Genomic DNA, 15,721 nt, shown 5'->3' on the forward strand with positions numbered 1-15,721 from the left:
TTTTTACATGATCTATGGCTCTCAGCTTGTAAAACACTTCCAAGCTGTAAATATTTGTTAGCTAAAAGTTATAAAACCCCATAGGATCACATTTTTATATCTGACGTTGCTAGTCTTTGAATTTTGAGAAATAACATGTCTTTGGGCAAATTACCCTGTACTAATATTAAGTGTTTAATATTCAGTGATTATTTTAATGTAAGGGTTTACCAAACATTTTATTCATTTATAATGAGTCCATCTTTGAACTTTGCATCCAAGAGCTGTAAGCAAGGTTTAATTACACAAATGTTATCCAAGCCCTTGAAACAGAATGAGATATCCTTTAGCATCCAGGACAGGTTTTGGTAACTGGGCAGTACTGATAAGAAAGAAAATTAGTTGTTTGGAAATGTGTAATGTAATTGATAATAAAGTTCTGCCTGCTTTTCATTAAAATCAGACGGAGGTGCTGTGTCCTACTTTGTAATTGTATTATTTGTGGAATGGACTACATTGCCACTGGACTGTGAGGTTAACATCAACGATATGCTGATTCTGGGGAAAGACCCTTGAGATTGGCTTCATCCACATGGCTGCAGATGGTTAAACATTACAGTAACACTTTGGGATGAACAAATGTTCAAATAAGATGGAGATGATTCTGGCTGGGAAGACTGATGTTCTGGAGAAGATAGACTTAACTGCTTCTGGATGGAGCTGAATTAGTTTTCTTATAAAGTTTTAGTTTAGTTAAGTTTGGTTTCGGTTATTCGATTTATATCCTGCCCTCCTGCCAAAGCAGGCTCAGGGCGGCTCACAATACATAATAGAATAACAATAAAAACAGTTAAATTAAATATTAGATTAAAACAATTTAAAACAATTCAGTGCTGATTTCCAGACAGTTTAAGGATGGCATTCAGTGATCTTAAACACACATTTAGATCTAATATCTTGGCAGTGGTCATCATTCAGTTAAAGCTGGCTGAAGTAATATCGTCTTGCAGGCCTTGCGGAACTGGGCAAGGTCCTGCAAGGCTCTGACATCCTCAGGCAGTTGGTTCCACCTATGAAGGGCAGCGATTGAGAAGGCTCTCTCTCGAGTTGTTTTCAGTCTTGCCTCTCTCGGCCCAGGAATCGATAGTAAGTTTTGTGTTCCTGTCCTAAGTAACCTCTGGGGTTCTAAGCTCTGAAGAGGCAAGGTGGTAGTGAATAACAGCTCTTTATTAAGTACAGCATTGTAGACTGGCGAACTGGACCAACGGGCCAACAGGCCAACTATATACAACTCAAGGTTCCCACGCGGGCATGTTATTGGATCATTCAAACTGGCAGGGGCTTGTGATTGGTGTAGGGCAGCAGGGAGTTGGATCCTACTGCCCATTGTTCCCAAGTCTCCAAGTTCCGTTCGTATGGCTTCAATGAGCCAGGAAGGAACACCCAATTTAGTCCTCTATTGAGTCCGCATAAACAACATTAGCCATATAGGGCTTTAAAGGTAATAACCAGCACCTTGTAGCAAATCTGGTATGCCACTGGCAGCTAGTGCAGCGTCTGCAGCCCAGGCTGTATGTGCTTCCGCATGGAAAGCCCCAATAGTAGCCTGGCTGCCGTGTTCTGCACCAGCCGCAGTTTCTGGATTTGGGACAGGGGCAACCCCATGTAGGGGGCATTACAGTAGTCCAATCTTGAGGTGACCATCACATGGATCGCAGTTGCCAGGTCGCCATGCTCAAGGAAGGGAACCAACTGCCTTACATGCCTAAGATGGTAAAAGGTGGATTTGGCAATGGCTGCTATCTGGGCCTCTGTTGTTAGGGAAGGCTCCATTAGCACCCCCAAACTTCTGACCCTGGACACTGTTGTAAGTGGTGCACCGTCAAAAGTTGGTAGGAGGATTTCCCTGCCAGGGCCACTGTGACTCAGGCAAAGGACCTCTGGTTTCATCGGATTTAGCTTCAGTCAACTCAGCCTGAGCCATCCTGCCTCAGCTTGCAGAACCAGGTCCAAATTTTCTGGAACACAATTAGACTGGCCATCCATCAGTAGATAGAGCTGGATGTCATCCATATACTGATGGCAACCCAGCCCATACCTCCAGGCAATCTGAACAAGGCGGCACATGCAGATGTTAAACAACATCGGGGAAAGCACCGTCCCTTGAGGCACACCGCAGAAGTGAGTGTCTCTGGGATGACTGTCCCCCAATTGCCACCCTTTGTCTCTGACCTTGAAGGAAAGAGGAAAACCATTGTAAGGCCAACCCCTGAATCCCTGTGTTGGTGAGATGGTGAGTCAGTAGCTGATGGTCAGCTGTGTCAAACACAGCTGACAGATCTAACAATATCAGCACTGCTGAACCACCCCAGTCCAGATGCTGCTGGAGATCATCCACAAGGGCAACCAGTACTGTCTCCAGCCCATGACCTGGCCAGAAGCTGGACTGATGGGGATCTAGGATCCCCATCCTAGGTATCCCCCGTGTAATCCCCTATGCAAGCTCCAGTCATTTCCAACTCTGGGGTGATGTTGCTTTCACAACATTTTCATGGCAGGCTTTTTACGGGGGGGGGGGGGGGTTGCCAATGCCTTCCCCATTAATTTACACTTTACTCCCATCAAGCTGGGTACTCATTTTACCGACCTCAGAAGGATGGAAGTTGAGTCAACCATGAGCTGGCTACCTGAACCCAGCTTCCACCAAGATCAAACTCAGGTCGTGAGCAGAGGCTGAATGTGAACCCAGAATTGTTGTTTGGAAATGAGTTTTGTGTAATAAGTGTCTTCTATTAGCTGTAGCTGATCTGGCAACTCTTCCCCTTTTAAAATTCAGCAGACTTATCCATGTTGATCCATGTTTATGTAACCTCATTCCTGAAGTACTGTAACATGTTGTACATAGGGTTTCAATGGAACAATTTGTAATCCACTTTCAGCCACAAATGGAAAAGTAGGATATAAAGTGGTGGTGCTACTGGTAAAAGAAAAGATTGTCCTAGAGATAGGTGTCTCCTCCCTGTTCTGGATTACTAAAGCAGCAGGTCTGTAGCTTGGAGGTCTGAAGCTGGAGCTGGGCTTCCTGTTAGATAAACAGGTTGTAGCGGGGCACCTTAAACCGGCTTTGGAGGTAGGGTTGCCAAGTCCAATTCAAAAAATAACCGGGGACTTTGGGGGTGGAGCTAGGAGACTTTGGGGCTGGAGCCAGGAGACATGGGGGGTGGAGCCAGGAGAAAGGTTGTGACAAGCATAATTGAACTCCAAAGGGAGTTCTGGCCATCACATTGAAAGGGAACACACACCAAATGCCTTCCTTCCTTTGAAAATAATGAAGGATAGGGGCACCTTTTGGGGGGCTCATAGAATTGGATCCCTGGGTCCAACCTTTTTGAATCATGGGGTGTGTTTTGAGGATAGACATTGGATGCTATGCTGCAAATATGGTGCCTCTACCTCAAAAAACAGCCCCCCCAGAGCCCCAGATACCCGCAGACCAATTCTCCATTATTCCCTATGGGAATCAGTCTCCATAGGGAATAATGAATGCCCAGCAGACATTTCCCTCCCCCCTCCCCCGCTTTCTGATGACCCTGAAGTGGGGGGAGGGTCTCCAAACCGGGAGGGGGGGTCCCCTGCCCGCACCTGGGGATTGGCAACCCTATGGGGGGGCAAGGGCGTGGCTGCACAGGAGACATTTCTTAAGCCTCACCCCCCCCTTCTTGTGCCTTCCAGGAGGAGATGGACACCAGCCCCATGGATTCCTCCCTGCTCAGCAGGCTGGCCAGCGACAAAAACATACTACAGGGCAGCCGGGAGCACAAAGAGGCTGAGAACGAGGGAGCCAAGAAGAAGCCCATCAAGGTGTGTGGGGCTCAAGCGGGGCTTTGAGCTGAGGGTCTTAAGTCCTGGTTGGGGTTCCCTTTTTCCCATTCCGTTAAGAGGCAAGACAACAACAGGGGACACAACAGCCTTTGTGTGTGTGGGGAGCTCTCTCAGCTTCCAGACTCTCTCTGTGCCACTGGATGAAACCTCAGGTGCTGCACCGGGGCCATGTCTGCCTGGCCTGAGCTGACTCTGGAAGCGGGTGGGCCCTCTCCCCTCCCCGCTTCTCTTCTCCTCTTGCACCGGTGCCAAGAGGTAGGTGGAGCCCACGCCCCCCCCCCCGCTCCAGATCCGGGCTTCACCAGTGCCTCCCGTCCTCCTCCTCCTCCGCCACCGCCTCCTCCCGCCTGGCCGCTCGGTGGTGGGCTTCCGAGTGGGGAGGGGGACGAGGCTCCGCACTGCTGCCGCGGGTTGGGGTTGGTGGGCCTCGGCCGGCGGCCTCTTCCTTCGCTGGGGCCTGGTGGGACGGAGGGAGAGGAGACCCTCTGCCGCTCTCCTCAGGCAGCCTGTAGCTCAGGCAGCGGGCGGCAGCTGCGCCTGCGCCTGTGACGGCAGCGCTGGTGTTGCTGCGGCGGGGCACCAAAATTGGCGCCGTTTTCCCCTTCCCGCTATCGGATTTTTGGAGAACGGGGGAGGAGGCTGCAAATTTGGAAGTCCCCCGCCAGGGCGGGGGGGGGGAGGTGGGAAGCCTATTTGGAGGATAAGCCAGCTGTGGCCATTCCTGTGCAAAAAAGATCTTGCCAGTGTAGTGCATTCCTTGGTAACATCTATATTAGATTATCACAATGACCTCAACATGGGGCTGCCCTTGAAGACTTTCTGGAATCTACAACTGGTACAGCACGTTGTTACCAGAATGCTGACTGGAGTGGACCATATCACTTCAGTCTTGTTCCATCTACATTGGCTCCCAATTTGTTTCTGGGCCCAATTCAAATGTTGTTATTGACTTTTAAAGTCCTACAAGCCATACCTCAAGAACCCCCTACTCTCATATGAGCCTACTCAGCAATCATAGTCATCACTGGAGGCTCTACTTTGAATGCCTCTGCCATTTGAATTTAGATGGCTGACAACCCAAGAATGAGCCTTTTTAGTCATGGCACTGAAAATATGGAATTCCCTTGGGATTAATTTGTCCCACTCTATCACTGTCTTCTCCCAGCAGGTGAAGATTTTCTGTTCAGCATTCCCTCACTCACCCTCCTTTATGTTTATGTTTTTATGTGTTTGTATTTTGTTGAATTGTTTTTGTTTTATACATAAGCATTTTAAAATTTATTTTAATGTTTTGACTGTTCGCTTCCTTGCACACCCTGACTAATTGTGGCATAAAATGTTATAAATATATAAATAAATTTTAATAAATAAATAAATACTTTGCTGGTAAACTGCACATTGCTGTGGAGATATGGTTTATATATGTCTGAAAGAAAAATGAAATAAAGAAGGCTTCTATGCGCTGTTGTAATGCACAAAGTCTCCCAGAAGGGTTATGCTGCTAGCTAGGAAATGGAAAATTGGCACAGCCTTCTTAAACCCATTGACTTCCATGGTGTGATTCTGGCACTAGGATGGCACTATTAAAAATATAGTCCTAAGGAACCTTGATTATTACAGCCATTTGAAAATGGGATATTTTTATATCTGTCTGTTAAACTCAGGATTGCATGGGTTTGGAAAGGGCAAGCAGAAATCTTCCCTACCTAAACCATTACCCCTGAAACCCAATTATTCAGCCATTTGTTTACTTGGAAGATGATATGGTGGTGAAATCCCACTAATAGGCTTGCTATTCCCCAAGTCCCAGCAGAGGAATCCCTTGGTTTTGCAGGCTCCTTCCCACCGCCACCCAGCTGGCCAGTGAGGGGAAGCCCTGCCCCAATAGCCACCATGTGCCTTTAAATCTTGGCAGGCTTAGACGAAACTTGCAAAGAACTGCTTGTGGTTTGGAAGGTGTGTGGCTTTTCTTTGAGAGTGTGTGAGACAGGAAGCCAGCATAGTACCTCTTTTTGGCATTTGTGTCAGAAGTTGTTTGTAGGGATAGTAAAGAGTTAACCAGAACCTAGACTGCTCTGTTTAGGACTTTCATTATCCTGTGTTAGTCTGAAGAAGTTGGTTGAAATGCAGCACACTGATACATCCAGCAGTTCCTGTGAGTAAGTTGCTCCAGTGAGATCATAAAAGTGTGGGCTTGCAATCCATTCATTTTGTCTGCTTTGTGAGCCTGTGTGTGTTCACTTTCATTTAGTGAAGTACAGCTGCTTGAGGAACCTTTTGAAGACACGAAAGAAGAGGAGGAAATGAAGACTGTTTTAAAGGGAACCACACTGTTGTATTTTATTTAATTATTTAATAGAATCATAGAACCATAGAGTTGGAAGGGACCTCCAGGGTCATCTAGTCCCTGCACAATGCAGGAAATTCACAAATACCTCCCCATACACTCCTCTGACCTCCTTCTCATGAGCTGCCTAATTCACTGAATCAGCATTGCTGAATCAGCATTTGCCATCTAGCCTCTGCTTAAAAACCTCAAAGGCAGGAGAGCCCATCACCTCCCAAGGAAGCCTGTTCCGCTGAGGAACTGCTCTGACTTTCAGGAAGTTCTTCCTGGTGCTTAGGCGAAAACTCTTTTGTTTTAATTTCAGCCCATTGGTTCTGGTCTGACCTTCTGGGACAATAGAAAACAATTCTGCACTATCTTCTATATGACAGCTCTTCAAGTACTTGATGGTGATCATATCATCGTTCAATTGTCTATACATACCCAGATCCTTCAACCTTTCCTAAAAGGACTTGGTCTCCAGATCCCTTACCATATTTGTTGTCCTCCTCTGGACAAGTTCCTGCTTGTCTATATCCTTCTTAAACTGTGGTGTCCAAAACTGAACACAATACTCTAGATGAGGTCCAACAAGAGCAGAGTAAAGTGATACCATCACTTCACTTGATCTGGACACTGTGCTTCTGTTGATACAACCCAAAATTGAATTTGCCTTTTTAGTTACCACGCCACACTGCTGACTCATGTTCAGTGTATGGCCTGCTAAGACCCTTAGATCCTTTTCACACATACTACTGCCAAGACAAGTCTCTCTCATCCTATAACTATGCATTGGATTTTTCCTACCTAAATGCAGAACTTTACATTTATCCCTGTTAAAATTCATTTTATTGGTTTTAGCCCAGTTTTCCAGCCTGTCAAGGTCATCCTGGATCCTGTTTCTGTCTTCTACTGTATTTGCAACCACTCCCAATTTAGTATCATCTGCAAATTTAATAAGCATTCCCTCTATTCCTTCATACAAATCATTTATAAAGATGTTGAACAAAATAGGTCCCAGGACAGATCCTTGAAGCACTCCACTTGTTACTCCTCTCCAAGAGGATGAGGAACCATTCACAAGCACTCTTTGGGTGCGAACTGTCAACAGTTACAGATCCAACTAATAGTAACAGGATCCAAACTACATTTTACCAACTTGTTAACAAGAATAGTATGTGGAACCTTGTCAACAGCCTTACTGAAATAAAGATAAACTATGTTTATCATATATTTATTTATTTAGGGAACAGGAAAGTAGTCATACATTAGGGAATCATCATTTATTTATTTACAGAATAGAAAAATTTCCAGACTCCACCTCAAAGTCCCCAGGTATTTCCTGAGTTGGACCTGGCAACCCTACCCACAAAATAGTTTTTAAAAACTGATTTAGGAGATGGTAGAGGTTCACTGCTGCTCTTTGCCCACCTGTGTATGCTGAGCTTTAAAGCTCTCCACACCCTTTAACATATTTTGTAGTCATCATAATGGTTACCCAGTTCTGGCAGATGGGTCTGCCGCCATCATATGTAGTTTGGCTACGAATGTTATTAACTAGTAACACATTTACTGGGAAGGACAGTGGCTCAGTGGTAGAGCATCTGCTTGGTAATCCCCGGCATCTCCAACTAAAAAGGGTCCAGGCAAGTAGGCATGAAAAACCTCAGCTTGAGACCCTGGAGAGCTGCTGCCAGTCTGAGTAGACAATACTGACTTTGATGGACCGAGGGTCTGATTTATTATAAGGCAGCTTCATACGTTCATTGACATAAATGAGACCTTGTCAGGCCGGGCCATGTGTGTCATAAAGTATAATGCCAGGTAGCAGAGAAATAAACGTTATAAAGACAAACAAAATTAATGATTTTTAAAACTTAAAATAAAACATACTTAAAACTCATTGGTCTTAAAGGTGCTTCCTTTATATCTCTCCCATGTGATCCAGGGAACTGAGCAAAGGAAGCTCTGGCACTTTCCTTCCTTGTCCAGGGGACCAGGGAGGGGGGATGACCTCAGAGCACAACCTCTATTTTCTCCATTGGCTGAGGCTCCACCCATTGAGGAGGAAGGGGGGAGGAATAGCTTGCTTTGCCAGGCTCTCTCAATTGCACAGCAGAGCTACTGAGCCAAGCCCCTCTTCCTTCTATTGGCTGAGACTCCCCCCCCCCGCCCCTGCTCAGTCGCCTGGGGAAGGAAAGAAAGAACCAGAACTTCCTCTGCCCAGTTCCCTGGATACCATGGAAGAAATACAAAGAAAGCATCTTTAAGAGTAATGAGTGCTAATGTTTTAAGCATGTTTTAATATATATATATTTTTGTTTGTCTGTGTTCTTTATAAAATTTATACCTCTGCTACCTAATCTTAAATAGGTACACACATGGCCTGGCCCAACATGGTTTGGCCCAACCCAACATAGTCCAGCCCAACAAGGTCTCATTTATGTCAGATCCAGCCCTCATAATAAATGGGTTCAACACCTCTGCCCTAGACCAAGTTGGGAGTGCAGTAGGTAATAATGTCCAGGGTCAGGCCTGCTCATGCCACACAGTTCTTTCTGCAGACAGCTGTGAAATTTTGGGATGCACAGATGTATTTCACTGGTATAAAAACAACTGGTGGAGATTTTTTGTAAACATATTTCTGGTTGCATCTGAGAGATCTTTGTTACAACACTACAGGAGACATTGCTCATGAACAGAGGACTTTACTTTCATGTATCTGATAGTTTGATTTTCACAAATTTTATTTATTTATTTATTACTGGAGTCTCAGAGTGGCTTACAATCTCCTTTCCCTTCCCATCCCCTTCCCCCCAACAGACACCCTGTGAGATAGGTGGGGCTGAAATAATGTATTTATTTATTTATATTGATTGATTGATTGATTGATTGATTGATCGACTTCTGCCCTTCTCTGTGGCATGATTTTGTTTACTTGCCTGAGTCATCTGTTGTTCTATTGTGGCCTTTGATAATATGTTTTCTCTGTTTGGGGTTTACTTTGGTTTATGGTGTGGGTTACGTTCTAGGGTACTGATATGTGGTGAAGCTGTTCTTAAGATGACAAATCAGCCTGATGATCTTTCAGCGCTGTGATTTTATGACTCATTTTAACTTCCTTAGGGTGTCTGATATACAAGCTACCCGTGTAAGGTTAATTCCTTTGCTCTTAAATAAAAAACATTTTGTATCCATAATTTGGATACAATGGAGGAGAGGAGAATTAGGCAAGCCACTTTGAGTCCCCATTGGGGAGTATGGTGAGGTATAAATATAAATAAATATATTCATAAATCTTGCTAGCACTCCAGGGAACTCATTTCTAGTGAAACAGACTCTATGCCTTCTTCTCTGGCACCCTCACATGCTAGACTACTCTAGCATGGTGTAGTAGTTAAGTGCATGAACTCAAATATGGGAAAACCAGGTTTGATTCCCCATTCCTCCACATGCACCTGCTGGTACGACCCTGGGTCAGTCACAAATTCTTGCAGAGCTGTTCTTCTCAAGAGTAGTTCTTGAAGAGCTCTCTCGACCCCACCTGCCTCACAGAGTGTCTGTTGTGTGGTGAGGGGAGGGGAGGGGAAGGGAAGGGAAAGGAAATTGTAAGTCACTTTGAGACTCCAAATGAAGGACAGGATATAACTCTAATCTCCTCTTCATTTAAAGGGCATGGCAACCTGCTCATGCACTATGGAGGCCTCAGAGGTCATTTGTCCTCAAAACAACAGAGAATTGTATATTAAATATTGGTAAGTGTAAGGTGATGTACATTGGGACAACCCCCTCCCCAACTTTAAGTGTAAGTTAATGGGATCTGAACTTACAACGACTGAGAGGGAAAAAGATCTTGTGGTTGTAGTGGATAGCTCAATGAAAGTGTAAACTCCGTGTGCTGTGCTGCAGCAGTGAAAAAGGCTGCCCTATGTTAAGAATTATTAGGAAAGGGATTGAGAATAAAACGGGTGATATTGTAATGCCCCTGTGTTATGGTTGCCAGGTCTGTGTTGGAAAATACCTGGAGACTTTGGGGGTGGATCTGGGAGAGGGCAGGGGTCGGGAATGGGAGGAGCCATAGTATAATGCCATAGAGTCCACGCTTCAAAGCAGCCATTTTCTCCAAATGCAGCCAAAGTTGATCTTTGCCAGCTGGAGATCAGTTGTAAAAATGGGAAATTTCCAGGCCCCACCTGGAGACTGGCAACCCTAACATCTACAGTGTGACCGCATTTGGAATACTGAGTACAGTTTTGGCCACCGTATCTCAAAACAGACATTGCAGAACTAGAAGAAGTAGAGGAGTATGACCAAGATGATTAGGGGGTTGGAGCACTTTCCCTATGAGGAAAGGCTAAGTGTCTAGGATTTTTCATTTTAAAGAAGAGACTACTAAGGAAGATACATGATAACGATTTATGAAATTATGCTTGGAGTGGAGAGAGTTGACAGAGATATCTTTTTTCCTCTCCCAAAATAGTCAAACTTGAGGGAATCCAATAAAGCTGATGGGCACTAGATTCAGGATGAATGACAATAAATACTTCTTTATACAGAGAGTGACTAAAATGTGAAATTCACTACCAGAATATGTAGTGATGGCTTCAGGAAGAAGCAGGTTTAAATGGAGATTAGATAAATTAATGGAAGATACTTCTATCAGTGGCCATGGTAACAGAGAGGAACTCCACATTCAGAGGCACTAATCCTCAAAGTCCCAAAGCCAGGAGGCAACATCAGAGGAAGGTCTTGGCCTCTGTTGTTGATTCTCAAGAAGAACTGGTTGGCCACTGTGTGATATGGGATGTTGGATGAGATGGACTATTGGTCTGATCCAGGAGGACTCTTCTTATGTTCCTATATCTGGCACACCTTTAATGCAGGTTAAGGGAAATATTTGTATTGTTTGTATATGGGCAGCTATGTAAGGTCTCTGAGGGTAGCTGAATCTGAAGACCCACACCAAGCAGAGCTCAAAAGCCCACATTCTAAACAATTTCACCATTGCAGTAAGCAGGAAACTACCTTGTTACTAAATAACATCTAAATATATACCTCTTGAGCACCATGGAAAAGGACCTAGAAAAACTTTCAGGGCTGCTCATAAAAATAGAAAAAGACCAGCAACACACAAAACTTCTCCCCAAGAGTATTGGATTCCAGTATTGACTTTAAAACTATCATTGGCTATTATTATCCTTTATTTATTTATTTCATTTATACCCCACCCTTCTCCCCAGTGGAGACAGAAAGCAGCTTACATAATTCTCCTCACCATTTTATTCACAACACCCTTGTGAAGTAGGTTAAGATGAGAGTAATGTGACTGGCCCAAGGCCACCCAACAAGCTTCCATGGCATCAGTGGGGATTCAGACCTCGATTTCCCAGATCTTAGTCTGACATTCTAACCACTATATCGCACTGGTAATGATGGTGACTGCCTTATTTTTATTCATTCATTTATTTAAAACATTTCTATTATGCCTTTTTGCCCAACTCAGGGACCCCGAAGGCACAAACATTAAAATATGTAAAATAAAAGATTCCATATATTAAAAATTGCATTTGAATACAAATGTATAAAATATTTAACACAGTTAAAATACATAGAACATAAACACAAAACCAAGGAGAAGGGCTAATAATGAAACAGAGATAACGAGGTCCGCACATTGCTGCGTTGAAATGAATTTACTTTGGCACCAAAGCAGAACTTAGCCGGCCATAAGCCTCCAAACTAAGTTAAAGTTATTCTCATTCAGACCGTTTTTATTCACACCCCAAAACAAGCAGGCAGCCCCCCAGGCTTATCTAACTCAACATTCTCCACCCTCCTTGTTCTCCATGCGCTGTAAGCTTTAGCAAGAAGCTTCTCTGTGGCCTCTTTGTTATCTACTTTACACATCTGTGAATCCACACCCACTGAGACTATCTAGCCTCTAACATTGCATCAGACATTCTCTTTTTGAAGGCATAAGCATGCTTTCATTAATTATTATAGGGGTATTCATTAATTATTCAGGGGTCCCCCTTCAATAACAATTAGTGAAAGTACAGAACAAAAAGTCTTAACCCATTGGCAGATGATAGAGAGAGGCAGTCAAATCTCAGGGAGTTCCAACATTTTGGTGCCACAACTGAGTATGTCCTTTCTCAAGCTGCCACCTGTCCAGCCTTAGATGACATGACATCCAAAAGAGGGTCTCCAAAGATGACTGGAGAGGCTGAGTAGGCTCATATGAGAGTAAACAATCCTTAAGGTAGGTTTACCCCAGGTCATCTCGGGTTTTAGTTACTACTAGCACATGCCTTGATTTGAGTCTGGAAGTAATGGGAACCAGTGTGGATATAACAAGAATAGAGTGATATGATTCCTATGACCCACTTCAGACAACATTCTATCTGTAGCATTCTGAATCAAACGAAGCTTCTGGAAAATTTTCAAGTACAGTCCCATGAAGAGCTCATCATAGTAGTACAATCTAGATCAGGGATGTCAAACATGCAGTTCGGGGGCTGAATGAGGCCCCCGAGCAACTGGCTGTCATCTGCTTCCTTCTCCTTATATCTTGCTTCTTTCTGCATAATAGCTTGATTTGCCAGGCTTGCACACGTGTACAGGAGCTACAGAGCAAAACCTCTATTTTCTCCATTGGCTGAGGCTTTTCCCTTGGGAGGAAGGGAAGAGGAATAGCTTGCTTTGCCAGGCTCTCTCATTTGCACAGCAGAGAGAGCTACTGAGCCAAGTCTCTCTTCCTTCTGTTGGCTGAGGCTCCTCCCCTTCCCAGTTCCCAGGGCAGGAAAGAGCCTGCCTTTGCCCAGTTCCCTGAATCCCATGGGAGAAATACAAAGAAAGTATCTTTAAGACCAAGGAGATTTACGCATGTTTTAAGTGTTTTAAATATATATATTTGTTTGTCTGTGTTCTTTATAAAATTTATATCTCAGCTACCTAATCTTATGTAGGTACATACATGGCCTGGCCCGACATGGCTCTGCCGAACCCGATATGGCCCAGCCCAACAAGGTCTCATTTATGTCAGATCTGGTCCTCATAACAAAGGAGTTCGACACCCCTGAACTAGATGTTACCTGGGCATGTACCACAGTGGCATTAGGACAGTATCTCTTTGGTGCTACTCAGCAATTAGCCTTCCTAAGCTATTGCAACTAAGCAGAGTGTATTATAGATGTCTTCATGTGATCTGAAAGCTAGGCAGTTGTGGTCAGCTGTACAATCTCTTTCACTCTTTGAAAATAATTTTCATACGGCATTGTGTATAGTATAGCCAGGAGATCCTAAGATTGTCTGGAAAGCTAGGTCAGTTGTGGTCAGCTGTACAATCTCTTTCACTCTTTGAAAATAATTTTCATACGGCATTGTGTATAGTATAGCCAGGAGATCCTAAGATTGTCTGGAAGCTGGAAGTTCTAGCTCTTTGGCATTACGCACCACTAAGTGGCAAGCTAGACTTGTTTTTTAGGCAATAGACAATTCAGAGGTGATCTGCCATTGCCTGCCTCTGTGTAATGGCCCTTGTACTCCTTGGTGGTCGCCCTTCCAATTCCTAGCCAGGGCTGACCCTACTTAGTTCCCAAGATATGACTAAATCAGGCTAGCCTTGGCTATGCAGGTAAGTAAAGTATCCATCCCCTTCCCCCATTCAACACATTGTTAAAAAACTGAGAGGGCTCCGTTTTCACATTAATTGGGAGAATGGCTTGCCCTCCATCCCTACAAAGTAACAGTGCCCCCCTTGAAGCATTCTTGTTGCCCTCCCAGGCCCCAGTTTGAGAAAAACAGGCAGAGAGGTAGAAAGTAAAAGCATAGATTTATCTAGACTCAGATGTAAACTTCATATAAACATGCAGCAGAATGAGGTACCAATGGGGAGACAGAGTGCTTAATTCATAGAATGAACTGTAACACTTCTTATGGGGGAGGGATCCCAGATTATATTCTTCAATGTTCTCCATTAATAACTTCCTATCTAAGTGGCAAAAGGACAGTAGGTGAGGGGCGAGGGTAGAACATTTTTGACCAATGTGCTCAATTTTTAGTTGCTGGGAGGTTTGGTGTTTTGTTTTTAACAGAGAGGGAGTATGAACAATACGACCTCTTGACTTGCACCCTGAAAATGGTACCGCTCATGCCCTCAAACTTCTACCACCCAGCCACACTGTAGAGCAAGATAGTATGTTAGCTACACAATTGATATAATAATAATAGTAATAATAGTTTTTATTTGTATCCCGCCCTCCCCGTTAGGGCAGGCTCAGGGCGGCTCACAACATACGAATGTAATATACAATAAAACCATACATAGTAATTACAATTACAATTATAAAATCATCATTAAATCATTAACAACTTGTATTAAAATTAACATTGTGGTGCTATAACTTAGGTCTTTAATAAAATTCAGTGCTAAAACATGTCTAGCGAAACTTTCTTGGCTCGGTATTAAGTGAAGGCCATTTTGAATATAATGGACTGTAAAACTGTTACCAGTTCTTTTTCCTCTACAATTTCTGAAATGGAGGGAGGTCTCAGACATTAGAGGATACCAATTTTTGTGGAAGGGGTGCAGTCAATTTGTGGTGTCTTTTTGGCTTCAAGCCAGGTCTCAGGATTTCCCAACATTTATTTATAATTTCAGTTTATATATACCACCCTCCTTTGAGTTCACAGAACTCAGGATGATAAACAGCAACAAAAAGTACAATATGAAACCGGATTTAAAACAATTAAGTTAAAATATGCAAGTTACTGGGACTGCTGAAAATGAGTTGGCTTGTGTTCCTGAACAGTAGCCATGTTGTCAAGTTATGTATGATCTGTATGCAATGTACACATGATTTTGCTTATCCATGTTTGTTGAGTCTCAAGTTACATTCAACACACGTATAGCTAGCTGAATGTGAGAATTAAACCACGCTTTTAGTCCCTGGTTTCATCTGAAAAGTTCACATGTTGGTTCTTTCTTACAAACAGATGCATACATGTATATGCAGGATATACATTTTTACAGGATATTCTGCAAGGCCTGTAAAACGAAGTTGTCCCACCAGACTTTGGGCTGAGACTATGGACATCCCAATTACTTTGGCCTCCCCTGTCTATAGCACCTTCACAGTTTCTTGCTGTCTTTTGATATTTTTGGATACTGGAGTTTTTGGGGTTATTTATATTTATGCTTTTCTGACATAAGGCATGTTTTTTTTGTTATTAATTGTTGATCGTATTTAATATTTTACTATTTTATCTTGTTAGTTTTACAATGTAAACTGCCCTGAGCCTATTTTTGGGGTAGGGTGGGTATAAATTGAATAAATGAAATTAAATATACATGCATTCACTGTAACACGTGAACAGGGCTGCCATGGGTCTAAGAACCAGTGGGCCAACTGATGACCCCAAACAGATCTGCAATAACTTGAGTAAAAGTTAAGGTGATGTACTTGCACGAGCAGAGGGCTGAGCAGACATACCCAATGAAGTTTTGAGGGGAGGGAGATCTAATAAGTTTAC

The sequence above is a fragment of the Heteronotia binoei genome, chromosome 21 (genome assembly GCF_032191835.1).
Source record: "Heteronotia binoei isolate CCM8104 ecotype False Entrance Well chromosome 21, APGP_CSIRO_Hbin_v1, whole genome shotgun sequence".
NCBI classification, from domain to species: domain Eukaryota; kingdom Metazoa; phylum Chordata; class Lepidosauria; order Squamata; family Gekkonidae; genus Heteronotia; species Heteronotia binoei.